The sequence below is a fragment of the Trichechus manatus genome, unplaced genomic scaffold (genome assembly GCF_000243295.1).
Source record: "Trichechus manatus latirostris isolate Lorelei unplaced genomic scaffold, TriManLat1.0 scaffold00034, whole genome shotgun sequence".
In the NCBI taxonomy this organism is placed as follows: Eukaryota; Metazoa; Chordata; class Mammalia; order Sirenia; family Trichechidae; genus Trichechus; species Trichechus manatus.
In genome coordinates this window covers 8,016,250-8,035,814 of record NW_004443970.1, presented here as the reverse complement: position 1 = coordinate 8,035,814, position 19,565 = coordinate 8,016,250, and the positions used below count along the sequence as shown (strand labels likewise).

At 40.0% G+C, this 19,565-nt stretch overlaps 1 long non-coding RNA gene across 1 annotated transcript in view; it reads right to left on the bottom strand.

Annotated features, from left to right (window-relative positions):
- Nucleotides 1-16,699: 16,699 nt before the first annotated feature.
- Nucleotides 16,700-19,565, bottom strand: part of LOC111820327 (uncharacterized) — a 71,427-nt gene continuing 68,561 nt past the window's right edge. The window contains exon 3 of the long non-coding RNA XR_002823884.1: nucleotides 16,700-16,757. This is a non-coding gene — a long non-coding RNA (uncharacterized LOC111820327). The remainder of the gene's footprint in view (nucleotides 16,758-19,565) is intronic.

Sequence of the window (19,565 nt, the reverse complement as noted above, 5' to 3'; positions counted from 1 at the left end):
ACACTACTCACCAAGGTAGAATGTAGAGCATTGTCTTTATAAGCTGTGTCATGCCAGTTGAGCTAGATGTTCCCTGAGACCATGGTCCCCAGAGCTCTCCGCCCAGCAATTCAGTCCCTCAGGGAGTTTGGATGTGTCTATGCGGCTTCCATGACCTCTCCTTGTACAAGTTGTGCTAGTTTCCCCTGTATTGTGTACTGTCTCACCCTTTACCCAGGAGGCTGTATTTTTAAAGCATTTTCCTTTTGCAAAGTGGCAAACTTCCTAAGGTATTTTTCACCCTGAAAGTTCTAGCAATATCTTTTGACGCCCTCTGCCAGTGTCAAACGGCAAGCCGGATGGAAGCCGTTTGGAAGACAGTGGCAGGAGATGGCAGAAAAACCGTTTATCTAATCAACAGCGCTGTCGGGGTAATAAGTTGTTTTCCTCATTGCTGTAAAGGAAACCATAAGAGCACTTTACCCACTCCAGACATCTGAAACTGGAGTTACGAGGTCGTATGGAGGAGGCCAGGAAAAATAATTTCTTGGGATGGTTTAATACTTTCTGAGGCCTTTTACTATGACCTGCAATACTAATTACCCAGTCTTCTCCATCTCATCCTCAGTTTCTCAGTAAGACATTTTTATGATGATTCACGACTGTAACAGCCAGTACCGATAAGCAGGCTCTTGAAATTCTATTTCCGTCTGCATCTCAATACTGGAGACTTAGGATCCCTACAGGCAAATCCAGCCCGGCTAGTGTTGGCTATAAAACGGGAACATGGACTGCCAGGGCACGGTGGAAGGAAAGAAGTCTGATGAGGTCCCGGCTGAGTACAGAGAAGAGAATCATTTCTTTCTGCGCTTTCTTCTAAAGAGACAATCGTATAAGAAGACCTAGTTTCATCATTTATTAGCCGTGTGATCTTTAGCAAGTTACTTAATCTCCCTGTGCCTCAGTTTCTGCCTGTGTAAAATGGAGATAATCACAGTACCTATTTCATACTATTTTTTTTCATTATGATAAAATATATGTAACAAAATATTGGCCATTTCAACCTTTTTATGTGTACAATCTGGTGACATTAATTACATTCATCATGTTGTACAACCATCAACACTATCCATTTCCAAATTTTAATGGAGACTTGGTGCCCCTTAAGCAATAATTCCCCCTTCCCTGCTCCACCTGCCCCTGGTAACCACTAATAAACTTTGGTCTCTATGCATTTGCCTATTCTAGATATTTCATATAAGTGAGATCATACAATATTTGTCCTTTTGTGTCTGACTTATTCCACCCTGCATGTTTTCAAGGTTCAGCCATGTTGTAACCTATATCAGAACTTCATTTCTCTTTATGGCTGAATAATATCCCATTGTATAGATATACCACATTTTGTTTATCCATTCATCTCTTGATGGACATTTGGGTTGTTTCCACCTCTTAGCTACTGAGAATAGGGATTTTATGAGAATTAAATGAGTTAATACTTGCAAAGCAATCAAAACACTGCCTGGTACATATTGTTGTTATTAATTGCTGTCAAGTCAACTCCAACTCATGGCAACCTCAAGTGTGCAGAGCAGAACTGCTCCATAGGGTTTCCAAGGCTATAAACTTTCAGAAGCAGATCTCCAGGCCTTTCTTCTGAGGTGCCTCTAGATGGATTCAAACCACCAACCTTTCGGTTAGTAGCTGAGCACAAATAGTTTGTGCCACCCAGGTGCATAGCGAGTGCTATATATGTGTTTGATAAATACATTTTGATAAAACAGTCATGTGTGATAGAATTGAGCAAAGTAATCTGAAGAGCGATGTTGGCTGACCTGTGCAATGGTCCTACAGGTCTGACTGTTTTTCCTGCTGAGTGAGTCTAATAGGGCACCCTGAGGTCAGGACTGAGCAGTCCTTCTAAGACAAGTCCAGAAATGGGCCAGTGTGATGCAGGGGTCAAGGCCTGGCCATTTGCTTCCACAGATCTGCTAATGTTCACACTCAGAAACTGAGTCAGTGGACTTCAAAAATACTTGCTCTACCACTCTCTAAAAAAGACTTTTGAAAAGCTATACCTCCGCACGTGCTTTTAATTTATCCAAACTTAGTTTACCATTTCTATTTAAGATTAAATAATTGCAAAAGATTCCCAATATTTTATAAAACTTGGCATTTGTAAATAAAAGAGTTGTATCACTATTTTAAATGAATCCCATAGACTTATTATGCTAGTAACAGCTTAGCTGGCATAAGTGATTAAGTGCTTGAGTACTAACTAAAAGGTTGATGGTTCAAACCCATCCAAAGGCACCTCAGAAGTAAGGTCTGGTGATCTGCTTCCAAAAGGTCACAACCTTGAAAATCCAATGGAGCAGTTCTACTCTGAAACACATGGGGTCGCTATGAGTTGGAATTAACTCCATAGCAACTAACAACAACACCCTAGCAATTTGACAATAACCATCACCCATTTTTTAAAAATACATAAACAAACTTTTGTTTGACAGTTAGAAATTGTACATTGTTCTTTTATCTCCTGGAACTGCTATTTCTGTTTTCTTTCCCTCTCAGAATTTTATCCTAATATATTTTTATGCATAAAAATCTTTCATTGATCTCCTGTTATACTTCTCTGCAACACATACATATGATTATAAAATTTTCTCCTAACAATTGAGGCTCTACATGTGAAGAAAAAAAATTCTTCTGGATTTAAGTATCACAAATTATTAGCACTACGTAATTGATCAAAACAAATATGTTTTAACTTTCCAAACATAATTATAATATTAAAAGTAATTTTTTGACTGTATCTCAATGAGATGAATGGAGATTTTCCCCCCACCTAGTTTATGGGCTTACCACTAGAAAAAGAAGGGGTTTAGAATCATTTTTATCCCCACTTTTTTTAATCATAGATGTGAGCACTGAGAACTTTTATTCACATAAGCAAGTAGATGGGAGGGGAAGGAGTTTTGTTAAAGCACTGACATTTAATTGTTTCAACTCATGCTGGGTTATATGCCCAAAACACAAAATAATCCTAAAGGATCAATCACTTTGATTAAGTCTTCCTCCAATATTGCTGAAAGCAAATAATTGAAGCCATCTGCCTTGAGAAAGGCTCTGGTGCTCATTTCTTACTGTCTTATTCTGTGATGCATCCCAAAATAGCCACAGTTTTTAAATAACTATCATTTTTTACCTATTATCCTTTCACTTAGAGGCATCTTGTTAAATCTTAGTCTCAACAATAACTGAGAAAGTCAAAATATTTCCTTCTATGCATCTTTTATAGTAAAATTATTATTAATGCTTTTATCTTATTGTATGCCTTAAATAAAATTTTGTCAAAATCTCAAACCTGCAGATTTGGCTTATTCAATTTATGAAAAACGCCCTCTCATATAACATGATTGTCAAACCAATCAGTCAAATTAGATGTATTGCTTGTCATTAAAAATATGATTTTATCTTTCAATTTAACTAAATGTCTTAACATTCATTTTGAAGAACATTATAAAAACCACTGAGAAATAAATTATGGAATGCATCATATACAATAGATGACCGAAAAGCAGCCAAGTTCACATCGATGTCGATCTAATACAACTAACTTTATAATTATAGTAAGTATAAAAGCAGGATAACAATGCTGTTTCTCATTACTTGATTTGCCATAGAATGACATACTCTGTTGCTACAATTATAAGTTATTTATGATGCCAGAAATATGATAGATGGTATGGTATTCTTTACTTAAGCTGTGTGAATGTGTGCATCTAACTCTGACGCGTGGCTTTGGGGATAATTAAATAAGTGTTATGTTTAAAAATGAAATAGGCAAATGTATAGAGACCAAAGTTCATTAGTGGTTACCAGGGGCAGGAGGGATGGGTAACGGGGAGAGATCGTTTATTTAGGAAGCAGTGAGTTTCTTTTTGTGGTGATGGAAAATTTGGCAATGATTATGGGTGATGGTTGTTCCACATGATTAATGTAATTGAAATCACTGAACTGTACACCTGAAAAATGTTGAATTAGGAAAAGTTGTGTTAAATATAGTTTCACAACAATAAAAAAGTAGAAAAATAAATGAGAAATAACTTCATTAATTTCATTAGCCCTCATGCTCAAACTTTTCTGTTTAATGGAGTTGTTTAATCGAAAAAAAAAAAAACTATATTGGTATACTACAAAAATTAATCAGTCTAGAATGTATCAAATAATTGTTTGTTAATAAGAGGGAGGAAATATATGATTTGATAAAATCCATTCTAACTACCTCTTGAAATACTACCCACGAAATCTAAAAGACATCACCTAAAATTTCTATCTGCAGGTTTTAAAAATGTATCATGCAAATCTTGGTAGTCCCAGAAAATATCGCAGATATGTTTATAAGAGTCAGCATCGTTAATCAGCCTGTATGGCCGCAACTATACTCGGATGCTTTCCTTTCCAGCTAGTGACACACCATAGGGACCTATTGTGAATAGCTGAAAAGAATTGCTTGACTTTAAGCATATGGAAACAAGCCACTATTGCCATTTGCTGCATTCTTTGCTTTGCTCTCACAGAAACCTCTCTCAAGAACAGTACATTATTTGACAGTAATGCTAGTTTACAAGACGTGACAGTACCCCTACCCCTCCATTCTACAGTTTATCTTAATTTATCGCATCCCATCACAGACCAAATTCCTGAGTTCTAAGGCAAAACCAGGCCTTTATGGAAAATGTAGAAGAAGGGAAAAGATGGGCCCTAGACAGATTTATGGTGCTTTGATTAATAATACATGAAGCTTCCCCCAAATGATAACTGTTACGGATCAGTCTGTGTCCCTCCCCAAAATATGTGTTGGAATCCTAACGCCTATACCTGTGAATATAATTCTGTTTGGAAATAAGGGTTTCTTTGTTATTTAATTAAGTCATGCCCATTAGGGAGAGTTGTAAATCTAATCACTTCTGAGTTATCAAATGAGCAGATTAGACACAGAGACACAAACACAGGGAAAACAGATTCCATTTGAGGATCTCCAAGGAACCAAGGAACGCCCAGGATTATCAACAAGGAAGGAATCGACACACTTGAGACCCTGATTTAGACTTTTAGCCTCCAGAACTGTGAAAAAATAAATTTCTGTTCTTTAAAGCCACCCACTTGCGGTATTTCAGTTACAGCAGCACGAGGAAACTAAGACAATGACTTAAATTCTGCCTGAGTTTGGAGGCTTTCACACCCTGGAGCAATGCACCATGTTGTGATTTGGAACAGGTGAGGGTGTCTGCCCTTCTTTTTAAATAGTGAGAGAAAGGCTTTTGCAAAACCTTAGGTAGGAAAGGAGAAACTGCATAAATATGCAGAAAGTAGGATCTTAAAACTATTCTCACCCAAAGACTTCCTGGACAATCTTCAAGGAGTTTAAAGACCATTAACCTGTTGCCAGGGAGTTGATTCCAATGCAAGGCAACCCCATGTGTGTCAGAGTAGGACTGTGCACCACAGGATTTTCAGTGGCTGATTTTTCAGAAGTAAATCAGCAGGCCTTTCTTCCAATGTGCCTCTGGGTGGACTGAACCTCCAACTTTTCAGTTAGCAGCCGAGCACCCAGGGACTTGCAAAGACCATTAACCAAAAAACCAAACCCATTGCCGTCCAGTCGATTCTGCCTCACAGCGACCCTACAGGACAGAGTAGAACTACCTCATAGGTTTCCGAGGCTGTGGTGTTTATGGAAGCAGACTGCCACATCTTTCTCCCACAGAACGGCTGGTGGGTTCAAACCACAGACCTTTCAGTTAGCAGCAGAGCACTTAACCACTGCACCACCAGGGGTGGGGTGTGTGTGTGTCGAATGGCACAGAATGCACTCAATTCCTCTAGCATCCATAGTGACAACACTTGTGGAATGTTGTCTACCAGGGAAGCTCATTAGAAACTCCACGCCCAAGGTTTTATTAGGTGCTGGTCATATAGGAATCCTCTGCTTACCACATACCAAAATTCCAGACTCCCAGCAGAAAAGCAGGTTTCAGTATAAACCATATTGTTGACATAAACAGTCTCAGGACAGTCAACCACCCTTTCCAGTTAACTGTTGATTGGGAACATTCTGGAAGCCAAATTCCCAGATGCCAGTGAAGAGCCAACCTTGCAAGCACACCTTGCTAAGAATACCTGTCTCAGTCTTCTTATGTTAACGCTTTTCTGTGCACCACCATTCTGACTTCCAACAGCATGCATTTGTTTTTCCCATTCTCAAACTTTTATAAATGGAACCATATAGTGTGTGTTCATTTTTGTCTGGCTTATTTCCTTAACATAATATGGTGATATTCATCCAAGTACTTTTCTTAAGCATGCAAATTTTCCAAACACACACACACGCAACACAGATGTTGCCATTAATAATCAAATTCAGCCACAAGGAAAGGAAAGATTATCTGATACTCATCCATCAGATAATAATGACTAATATTTAATGAGTACTCAGTATGAGCCAGGCATAGTTGAAAGTTATGGACATGCACTAACACAGTTGGTCCCCACAGCAACTTTATGAGGTGGGTTCGATTAATGTCCCCAAGGTCAGATGAGGAAATGGACACCCAAAGTCCATAGGGCAGGCAGTTGAGTGAGGCAGTGTTCAAACCCAGGGCTCCTGGCTCCAGAGCCCAGGTTTAACCACCACACACATTGCCTTACTGGCACATGAGATCATTTCTGATTACTTCCATTCCATAGTAAGTATGACCACTGTGGTAGCAGAGTAATAGCTTTCCAAAGATATCCACAACCTAATCCTTGGAACCAGTTACCTTACATGGAAAAACGGACTTTGCAGATACAATTAAGTTAAGGAACTTGACATGGGAAAGTATCCTAGATTATCCAAGTGGACCCAATATAATCATAAGATTCCTTACAAGTGATAGAGGGAGGCAGGAGGGCTGGAGTTAGAGAAGAGATAATGACAGAAACAGAGGCCTGAGTGATGCAACTACTGGCTTTGAAGATGGAGGACGGGGCCACAAGCCAAGGCATGTGGGCAACATCTAGAAGCTGGAAAAGGCAAGAAAACAGATTCTCCCCTAGAGCCTCCAGAAGGAGCGCAGCCCTGCTGACATCTTGATTTTAGTCTAGTGAGAACCATTTCAAACTTCTGACTTACAGAATGGTAAAATAATAAATTTGTGCTGTTTTAAGCCACTGAGTCTGTGGTAACCTGTTACCATAGCAATAGGAAACTAATACACAATCACTAGAACACTGATAAAAACCATTGATCAGAGAAGGGTGTGAGCATTCACAAACCACTTTATACAAGCTGATCACAGCAATTTGCTGCCCAGATCAAGTCAGGAAACAAATTTGAGAGTGGCTAAGAAGCAACAAATACATTCTTCCTTCCGTATTGAAAATGAAGGTGCCTCTTGTCTCAGTTTTAGAATAAGTAAAGATTATCCACGGAGGCTCTTTCTCCTTTTTACTTTTACATAGCTGACTTTGATGGTTTCTTTTATGAAATTTCCCCTTCTTCTTTGTTTCAGTGTCAATTTTTTCATTTGAGGACTTTTCAAAATTTTCCCTTCCTGAACATTTTCCATTGGGTTTAGGCCCTGACTCTGCCATTTAACTTGTGCCAGAACATTGGCGTTATTATCATTGCTAGTGTAATAAATCATGTAACTATTACTCTGTGTTCAATGGAAGTGCCTTCTGTGCTCTTACATAATCGCAATTGCTGCTGTCAGGTTGTCCTCCTACATCTCAGGCTCCACAAAGCAGCCAGAGAGAGCTTTTTAATCCAGAAATCTGACAATGTCATTCCTGTCCTTATATTCCTTCCCTACCCCCTATTATGCTCAGAAGGAAGAGCAGGCTGCTTAGCCTGACGTCCGGAGTCCTTGAGATCTGGCCCCTGCCCATTGCCTTCCCAGCCTCACCTGGCATTGTTCTCCCACAACTATCACGCTGGTCATTGTTCTAGAATAGAACAAGCCTCTGGACCCTGCACATTCTGCTTCCTTTACCTAGAGCAGCAACCATTCCTTTTTCCAGCTAATTCTGTCCACTCCTTTCCTAGTTCTGTAATACATCCAATTATCCCCATATCACCTGAAAAAACACAGCACTTGATAGACATACAGGTGTTTGTCCAGAATATCCATCCTGTGCACCCTTGAGCCGTCATTTCCTATGTCATCTATCTTTAGTTTCCTGGCTTGATACTGACCTACCAACCTCTGTTCTCTGGCTTTTGACCTTGGCCTTATCTACTGGACAGTTGACACTACAACACTCACTCCCATGAATCTGGTACTATTTGCACCTCTATGTAAGAGATAAACCCAGAGGTTCCAGTCTTAGCCCATAAACCTTCCCCACAATACACACACACACGCACGTTTAACCCAGATGAGAAAGCACTCAGGTTTTGTTGTTGTTAGTTGACCCTGAGTTGGCTCCAACTCATGACAATCCCAAGTACATCAGAACAAATTGTTGCCGGGTCCTGCTCCACCTTCATGATCATTGGTGTGCTTGAGTCCATTGTGGCAGCGACTGTGTATTTTGAGTGCCTTCCAACTTAAAACCAAAACTCGTTGCCATCAAGTCGATTCTGACTCATAGCGACCCTGTAAGATAGAGTAGAACTGCCCCATGGGGTTTCCAAGGAGCAGTTGGTAGATTCGAACTGCCGACCTTTTGGTTAGCAGCCATAGCTCACTGTACTCTTAACCACTGCCCCTCCTTCCAACCTAGGGGGCTCATTTTCCAGTACAATATTAGACAATATTCAGTTGTGATCCATAGGGTTTCATTAGCTAATTTTCGGAGGTAGATCATCAGGCCTTTCTTCCTAGTCTGCCTTAGTCTAGATGCTCTGCTGAAACCTGTCCACCATGGGTGACCCTGCTGGTATTTGAAATACCAGCGGCATAGTTTCCAGCATCATAGCAACACATAAGCCACCACAATATGACAAACTGACAAGACAGGTGGTAGGTGATATCTATACAGCACTTACATAATACCAGGAACCGTGCTAAGGACTATAACTAATTAAAAAAAAAAAAAAAAAAAAAACTGTAAAACCAGTACTACTTTGTCCCCATTGACAGATGACGAAACTCGGTTCGTTAAGATGAAATAACTTGCCCAGTGCCATATGGCTAGTTAGTGACGAAGCCACTAGACCACATGACTTCAGAGCACTAGGTTTTACCAACACAATGTGATGATAAACACCAACTCAACTCAGCCCAGCAACAATCCCAGCACATCTTTGCTGAGCCTGTAGCCCGCACCCACACAACCACACTTTGACATATTTGAGGTGATTTTGTTTTGGGCTACGAAAGTTGCCTTTGCATTTAGTGTACGGGGTTCTAATTGCATGGACCAGTGTGTCTACTATGTAAGAACATGAGCTCCTCAGAGCAGGGAGCATGTCTTTCTTCTCTGAGTAAACAGTGGAAGCACCAAGAACAGTCTTCTTAAATGAACAACTATCATCAGTGGTCCCAAGATATATCTGTTGCCCTGGCTTTATACACCTTCTGAGACATAACTATGCAGGCACCTATCAAAGAGGTAGGCAGGTTTTTTTAAGGCTCCTACCAACCCTGTCGGAGGCCTACTGGCATAGTGGTTAAGAGCTCAGCTGCTAACCAAAACGTCAGCGGTTCAAATCCACCAGCCACTCCTTGGAAACCCTATGGGGCAGTTCTACTCTGTCCTATAGGGTTACTATGAGTCGGAATCAACACGATGGCACCTAATAACAGCAACAATAGACCCTGTCAGGTCAGGTTCCTGGCACAATTATGAGTTCTTTTTTCTAAATTGATTTTAAACTGTCCTATCTGGTTTATACTGTAAGTCACCTCAAAATCTCTTGGGAAGGGACAAATATTGTATGATTCCACTTACATGAAATACCTATGGTAAGCAAATATAGAGAGACCACAGTTTATTAGTGGTTACCAGGGGCAGGTGGGAGGGAGGAGAAAAGGAGGATTTACTCCTTAAGGAACACTGAAATTCTGTTAAGGGTGATGGGAAAATTTGGAAATGGATAATGGTGATGGTGGGAACCAACCTGATAAACATAACAAATGTCACTGAACTGTACAAGTGAAGAATGTTGAAAGGGCAGACAATTTGTTACAAATATATTTACCACAATAAATTTTTTTAAATAAAAAATAAATCTCTTGGAAAAGGAAAGTGGGTTTTATTTTTAAACTGAATGTGTGTTTATGTGGGAGTTTGATAAAATGTTAAGCAAGTAAAGATTTAAAGCTGAAAGGATCTGTGGTGGTCAGCCAGTTCACATCTCCTAGCTTGCAGATAAGAGACTAAGGTCTATACCAACTTTGAAAAATGGTCCTGGGACATACTTTGTGTTTGACCCACATGATTTTTTTTTAAGTTGAGTCAATATTTTAAGATTGGGAGATTTCACACACACAACACATGCACACAGAGATATCTGGTTCTGTTGAAATATTGAAATATCTGGCAACCTACTAATTCCACTTCTAGGTGGAGAAATGAAAACACTGGTTCACACAAAACTTGAACATGAATCTTCACGGCAGCATTATTCATAGTAGCAAAAGGGGAAAAAACAAATATTCATCAATTGGTAAATGTGGTATATCCATACAGTGGAATATTATTCAGTCATAAAAAAGGAATGAAGTACTAGTTTGTGCTACAACATGGATGAATGCTAAATGAACGAAGTGAGTCATAAGAGGCCCCATGTTGTAAGATTCCATTTATATGAAATGTCCAGAATATGTAAACCTATAGAGACAGAAAGTAGATTAGTGGTTGCCTAAGGCAGAGGGAAAGGAACGATGGGGAGTGATTGCTAATGGGTAGGGAGATCCTTTTTGGTGTAATGAAAGTGTTCTAAAATTGATTGTGGCAATGGTTTCACAAATCTGAATATACTAAAAACCTTTGAATTGTTTAAAAATTTATATATATATACATATGCGTGCATGTATGTCTGTATGTATGTATACGTGTATATATAAACACATACGCATACAAAAACACACAAGCACACACATACAAATGCACACAAGTGCACACACATATATAGACACACATACATATATACATATATGTTGTTGTTAGGTACCATCGAGTCACTTCTGACTCACAGTGACTCTACGCACAACAGAATGAAACACTGCCCAGTCCTGCGCCATCCTCACCGTCATTACTGTTTGAGCCCATTCTTGAAGCCACTGTGTCAGTCCATCTTCTTGAGGGTCTTCCTTTTTTTTCACTGACCCTCTGCTCTACCAAGCATGATGTCCTTCTCCAGGGCCTGGTCCCTCCTGATAACATGTCCAAAGTATGTGAGACGAAGTCTCGCCATCCTCACTTCTAAGGAGCATTCTGGCTGTACTTCTTCCGAGACTGATTTGTTTGTTCTTCTGGCAGTCTGTGGTGTATTCAATATTCTTCAACAACACCATAATTCAAAGGCATCAGTTCTTCTCTGGTCTTCCTTATTCATCGTTCAATTTTCGAATGCATATAGGCGATTGAAAACACCATGGCTTGGGTCAGGCGCACCTTAGTCCTCAAAGTGATAACTTTGCTTTTTAACGCTTTAAAGAGGTCTTTTGCAGTAGATTTGCTGAATGCAATTGATTGCTTGACTGCTGCTTCCATGGATGTTGACTGTGGATCCAAATAAAATGAAATCCTTGACAATTTCAATATTTTCTGTTTATCATAATGTTGTTCATTGGTCCAGTTGTGAGGATTTTTGTTTCCTTTATTTTACGTGTAATCCATACTGAAGGCTGTGTATGTATGAGTGTGGGTATGTATATCTGGTAATAGTGGGCCCATATGCCTGTGCAACTCCAGCAATTGTTAGCTGTATCTCAGTAGTGACTGCTCCCTTTATTATTTTTTTAAATAATATTTTATTGTGTTTTAGGTTAAAGTTTACACAGCAAATTAGGTTCCCCTTTAACAATTTTTATACAAATTGTTCCGTGATGTTGGTTACAATTTTCACAATGTGGTAGCATTCTCACTATTTCCATTCTGCTTGTTCTGTTTCCATTGTTCTGGCTTCCCTTCCCCTCCTTGCCTTCTCATCTTTGCTTTTGGGTAAATGCTGATCGTTTGGTCTCATATAGTTGATTGTTTAACGGAGCATATTATTCATGGGTGATACTGTTTATTTTATAAGCCAAACCATTATTTGGCTGAAAGGTGACCTCCAGAAATAGCTCAGTTCTGAGTTCAAAGGGTATCTTACAGCAATAGTCTTGGGGATTCCTCTAGTTCTATCAGTCCAGTAGGTCTGGCGTTTTTCAGGAATTTGGATTTTGTTCTACGTTTTTCGCCCATTCTATCCAGGACCTTCCAGTGTGTCCTTGGTCAGAATGGTCAGTAGCAGCAGCCGGGCACCATCTAGCTCTTCTGGTGTCAAGTTAGAAGAGGCTGTAGTCATATAGGCTATTAGTCCTGTAGACTAGTTTCTTTTTAGAGCTTTTGATTTCCTTCGTTCTCCTTTGCTCCATAGAAGCAGAGACCAATAGCTGTATCTTAGATGGTCGTTTGAAAGCTTTTAAGACCCGAGATGCCACTCACCAGACTAAGATGTAGAACATTATGAACTATATTATGCCAATTGACAAAGTTCTTCCCCAAGACCATGGTCCTAAACTTTTAATCCAGTAAACTAATCCCACAAGTTGCTTGGATATGTCTAGGAAGCCTGCGTAACTGTGCCCCCTACGTGCTTTGTTATATATATGGATATACATGCAGCACACACAAACATGATGTACATATGCCTACAGAAACACCTATATGTACGTGCACATGCATTTACTCACATATGCCTTCCTATGCACATATATGCATACATATCTATCTACGTAACCACATACATATTTTTTGGTTGTTGTTACTGTTGTTGCAAAATTGTATCTGTTATAACATTTACCAAAATTGTCTTTTTCTTGTGTACTTCTTAGTGCCTTCATTTACTTTGGTCAAGTTGTACTGACTTCACCCATGTTGGGTATTGTCTTTTCCATCAACAAAAATAACTAGTGTCTACTATCTACACGCTGATTCCCCCTCCCTCTTCTTCCCCTCCCTGGTGACCATCAAAGAACATTGCTTCTTGCGTGTATACCTATTCTTGACTTTTTATAATAGTAGGAGCATGCAATATTTGTCCTTTTGTGATTGACTTATTTCACTCAGCATAATGTCCTCCAGATTCATCCATGTTATGTTTCATGAACTCCTCATTAATCTTTATAGTTGCATGGTATTCCATTGTATGTATGTACTACAATTTGTTTATCCATTCATCCGTTGATGGGCACTTAGGTTGTTTCCATCTTTTTGCTATTGTGAATAATGTTGCAATGAATATAGGTGTACATATGTCTATTCTTGTCACTGCTCTTATATCTCTTGAATATATACCTAGGACTGGGATTGCTGGATCATCAGATATTTCTATTTTTAGATTTTTGAGGAAGCACTACACTATTTTCCATAATGGTTGTCTCATTTTATAATCCCACCACCAATGTATAAGAATTCCAATTTCCCCTACAACCTCACCAGCATTTGTTGTTTTCTGTTTTTTTGATCAGTGCCAATTTTGCAGGGGTGAGATGGTATCTCATTGTAGTTTTGATTTGCAATTCTCTAACAGCTAATGATCATGAGCATTTTTTCAGGTATTTGTTGGCCACTTAAATGTCCTCTTTGGTAAAGTGTCTGTTCGTGTCCTTTGCCCATTTTTTTTTACTGAATTTTTTGTCTTTTTGTTGTTGAGTTGTTGAAGTTTTCTATATATTTTAGAGATTAGACCCTTATCAGGTATGTCATTGCCAAAGATTTTTTCCCAGACTGAAGGTTTTCTTTTTACTCTCTTGGTAAAGTCTTTCGATGAGCATAAGTATTTAATTTTTAGGAGCTCCCAGTTATTTAATTTATCTTCCATAGTTTGTGCATTTTTATAATTGTGTTTGATAGGCTAATGTGCTGAAAGTTAGGTTCACTAGTTTTGTCCCTATGCTATCTTCCAGGAACTTTATAGTTTTAGCTTTAACATTTTGAGTTAGTTTTTGTGCATGGTATGAGGTATGGATCCTGTATCATTTTTATGCAAATGGATATCCAGTTTTGCCAGCACCATTTGTTAAAGAGACTGTTTCTTCACTCACTGAATGAACTTCGCCCCTTTGTCAAAGATCAGCGACTGCCCCCTTTAAATGAGATATGCCTCCAGCTCTCCATAGTCTCCATCAATGCCTTATCCCTCCATTTCCAAGCTTTATCCACTTCACTCAATTTTGTATTCTGCATGGCCTGGGTCTTTGAGTTTTCAGCTCTGGTCTAGACCGTCATGGAATCTCAAAAACACAAAAGGTGTCAATACATCACCAGTCTAACCTCCCCACAAAACAATAACACAGGAATCCTCATTCATATCTCAGGTGTCCTGGAATACCTGAGTTCATCCTCCATTTCAGCTCTTTCAGTAAGGGGCATTCACTACATAGTAAAGCCACCCATTATTGTAGTTTTTATCATTAATAACATTTGAATATTGTGCTCTTTTAAGAACTATTTATATGTGATCAAATTGACAATAGCAACTCAAAAGACTAGAGAAAACTTAGGGGCGGTGAGTTTATGGTAATGGGGGAGGAACAATTCAGAAAAGGAGGGTTAGAACGGTTGCACAACTTGAAGAACGTAACCAAAGTTACTGCATTGTACATGTAGAAATTGTTGAATTGGTATATGTTCTGCTGTGGAAATTCTCAACAACAGCATCAACAGAGTTGTATAATGATTGAGAATTTACAAAATGCTTTAAATACATTATCTTGCTTGAGCATCGTAACAAACCACATTTTATAGATGAGGACATTGAGAAGTTGGTGACTCGTACAAGGAAATGAAATCTGAGCTCAGATTTTCTGGCTTCAAATTCCATGTCTTTTTTTTTTTTAATATGAAGTATTTCAAAAATACAGAAAAGTACAAAATAATATTACAGACATCCACATCTCCACATCCCCACCACTGAGATTAAACAGATGTCATCATTTTGCCATATTTGCTTCAGTGCTCCCCACACTCTTTCCACTGTGCCACTAATCAGTGTTACAGCATTCTTCTTCATCCTGTGCCAGAATCAAGGAGCCTGCATAGAATAAGTACAACTCCTCTGTTGGAGGGCCCTTCTTCCTTCATTTCTAAATTTATGTTCATGAGGACTTCCTTGGTTCAGGCACAGTTTGGAAGAGAATCAGGGCCCAAAGGGAAGAATGAAACAAAAACACTTCATGAATGTTCTTATCATAACAGTTGCCATCCCTATCAATCTCTTTGTTTTTCTACCAACTGACTAACTCTCTTTTCAAACAAACTCAAAGAGATGGTCCTGATTGTTTCATTATACTGGAATATTTGTTGTTGTCACCTGCTGTCCGGTCAACCTTGACTCATGTGCCCCCATGCACAAGGGAACAAAATGCCACCCAGTTCTGCACCATACCCCTGATCACTTGAGGATTGGACTGTTTTGATCCATAGGATTTTCATTGGGTGGTTTTCAAAAGTAGATCATCAGGCCTTTCTTTCTAGTCTGTGTTAGTCTGGAAGCTCTGCTAAACTTGTTCAGCATCATAGCAACATGCAAGCCTCCACTGACAGACACGTGGTGGCTGCACATGAAGTAAATTGGCTGGGAATCGAACTCAGGTCTCCCTATGGAAGTCTAGAATTCTTCCACTGAATCACCACAGCCCCCATACTGGAGTATACCAGAAAAAACAGTTGCCATCAAGTTGATCCATACTTATGGCAACCCCATGTGTGTCAGAGTAGAACTGCACTCCATAGTATTCTCAATGGCTGACTTTTGGGAAGCAGATCGTCAGGCTTTTCTTCCAAAGCACTTCTGTTGGACTCAAATCTCTAACCTTTCAGTTAGCAGCCAAGTGCATTAACTAACCATTTGCGCCACCCAGGGACTCCAAATAAGTGGACTTTATCCAGAGGTGAGGATTGAAAAGGTTGTAGTTAAGCCAGTGGTTTGCTTGTCTTGGGACTACTTGCCGTGGATCTACTCAGCAATTAGGGAAACAGCATTATGTGGGGTGGAGGAATCAAGAGAAGCATTTTCAACTTTGCCACTCATTTGTTGGGCCGCTTATAACTGGTCGGTGTCACTAGGCCTCCTTTCCCTCTTAGAGATAAATAGCAAAGCGGATGATAGCAAAGACTGGACTCCTGTCACCCCTGCTCCAGCATGACCCAGATATATTCTACCCACCAGCACAGCTAAAGAAGAGTCATCCCTCACCAGGAAATGACACTCATTTCACGAGTAGAATGCAATCAGGAGAAAGAACGCTGAGGAGCCAGCTCAAGATGAGTCATTTGGCTCAAGAGATGCTTGTCAGTGGTCCTAGCCACACACTGCACCGCCAGTAGCCATTTCACTTGATCTCCACACTGATGCTCAAACCACAGATTTCCTGGGCCTGCAGCCTCCCAGGAAATGGAAGCTAAACATCAGATGATTCATATTTCCTCTAAAGAAGCAAGAGAGAAAATACCTGCCACAGAAATTGCTGCCAGCTTTCAAGGCCCTGGCCTGGGCTGCTCCTCCTGCCTCCTGGGCTGATGGGCACAGGCTCCTGCTGGGCCAGAGGCAACCTGTCCTCTAACTGGCTTCACTGTGAAGAGAGAGAGGAAAGAGAAGGGGAGGAAGAGTGGGAGAGAAGAAAAGTGAGAAAAGGAGAGGAGAGTTAACATGTATTAAGTGACCATTATGAGCCAGGTTCAAACTGCCCAGCCGCTTTACATATATTATCTCATGCAGTTTTCACTACAAGGAGCCCTGGAGGCATAATGGTTGAGCACTAGGCTGCTAACCAAAAGGCTGGCGGTTCAAACCCACCACCAGTTCCATGGGAGAAAAGACCTAGCCATTTGCTCCAATAAAGATTACAGGCTAAGAAATCCTATGGAGTTCTATTCTGCCCTATAGAGTTCCTATGAGTAGGAATTTACTCAATGGCACCTAACAACAACAACCATTTTCACTACAACACTGTGAGGTGGACTTTAGCTACTACCTGCCATACTATATGTGTCATGGATTGAATTGTGTCCCCCAAAAATATCTGTCAACTTGGCTGGGTCATGATTCCCAGTATTGTATGATTTTGTACCATTTTGTAATCTGATGTGATTTCCTTATGTGTTGTAAATTCTATCACTATGATGTAATAAGATGGATTAGCGGCAGTTATACTGATGAGGTATACAAGATTGGATAGTGTCTTAAGCCAATCTCTTTGGAGATATATAAAAGAGAGAAGCAAGCAGAGACAGATAGGAGACTCATACCACCAAGAAAGCAGTGCCAGGAGCACGTCCTTTGTACCTGATGTTCCTGATCAGAGAAGCTTCCAGACCAAGGGAAGATGGATGACACGGACCTTCCTCCAAAGTCCACAGAGAAAGCATTCCCCTGGAGTTGATGCCCTGAATTTGGACTTGTAGTCTACTGGACTATGAGAGAATAAACTTCTCTTTGTTAAAAACCATTCACTTGTAGTATTTCTGTTATAGCAGCACTAGGTGACTAAGACAATATGTTTACTTATTTAATGCCTGTTTTCCACACTAAAATATAAACTCCATGAGGGAAATAGCTTTGTTCGGTTCATTGTCCTATCTCCAGTTTCTAGAATGGTACCTGGGACATAATGGCAAATAATAATAATTATAGGTAGTACTTATCTCATGCCAGGTGTCCCTGGGTGGTACAAACAGTTAAGTGCTTGACTACTTGCCAAATGGTTGGCAGTTCAAACCCACCCAGAGGCTCCTCAGAAGACAGACCTAGCGATCTGCTTCTGAAAGGTCACAACCTTGAAAACTCTATGGAGCAGTTCTGCTGTGCATACGTGCAGTTGCCATAAGTCAGAATTGACTCAACAGCAACTATAACAACAACATCTTATGCCAGATGCTATTTCAAATATTTTCATACATTAACTCAAGCAAAGAATAAGAATAGTAAAACCAAAAACCAAACCAGTTGCTGTTGAGTCAATTCCAACTCATGGCAGCCCAGTGTGTGTAAGAGTAGAACTGTGCTCCATAGAATTTTCAGTGGCTGCTTTTTGAGAAGTAGACTGCCGGACCCTTCTTCCAAGGTGACTTTGGGTAGACTCAAACCTCCAGTGTTTCAGTGAACAGCCAAGTGCATTAACCATTTGTACCACCCAAGGACTCCAAAAAAGATATATAATAATAATAGGTAGCATTTATCTCGTGCCAGACACTGTTCTAACTATTTTCATAAATTAACTCAATTATTTTTTATAACAACCTATGGTGGAGGAACTACTATCCTCAGTGGTGAAAATGAGGCACAGATAAAACAAAGAAGTTGTCCATTCCACTACAGCTAGAGAACTGTAGAGTCAGGATTCAAATCCAGGCCACTAGAGTCTAGGTTCTTAACCATGATGCTATTCTGTCTCTCTTATAGTGGATGCTCGATAAATATTTGCTAAATAAATGATTATACCCATTTTACAGATGAGTACACTCAGCTTCTTACTAAGATCACACAGGTTATAAGTGACACAGCTACGGTTCAAAATGAGGTCTGTCTAATGATAAACTACTATACCATAACCTAGAAAATTTTTTTTTTTTAATTTTTTTATTGTTATAATTAAATGAAGTTTACATTTCAGGTTAGTCCCCCATACAAAATTCTTATACATACATTGTTATGAGACCCTAATTTTTGAACCCACGCTGAGACAGCACACTCCTCCTTTCTGCCCGATTCCCCATAACCATTCAACCAGCTCCTAACCCTCTCAGCCTTCCCATCTCACCTCTGGACAAAAGCTGCCCCTTTGGGCTCTTGTATCTACTTGACTAGGAGGCACACTCTTCACGAGTATCACTTTATATCCCACAGTCCAGTCCAATCCCCGTCTGAAGAGTTGGCCTTGGAAATTCTTTTAGTTCTGGGCTGATAGAGAGTCCAGGGGCATGCTTTCTGGGGTGCCTCCAATCTCACTCAGACCATTAAGTCTGGTCTTCTTACTAGAATTTGACTTCTGCACCCCATCTTCTACTGCTCCATCAGGGATGCTCTGTTGTGTTCCCTGTCAGGAGGTTCATTGATGGTAGCTGGGCACCATCTAGTTCTTCTGGTCTCAGGCTGATGAAGTCTCTGGTTTATGTGGCCCATTCTGTCTGTTGGGCTAATACTTACCTTGTGTCTTTGGTGTTCTTTGTTCACCTTTACTCCAAGTGGTTGGGATCAATTGATGCATCTTAGATGGCCTCTTGCAAGCTTTTAAGACCCCAGACGCCACTCACCAAAGTAGGATGCAGAACATTTTCTTAAATAAGATTTGTTACGCCAATTGACATAGATGTCCCCTGAAAGCATGGTCCCCAGACCCCCTACCCCTGCTACTCTGTCTCTCAAAGTATTTGATTGTATT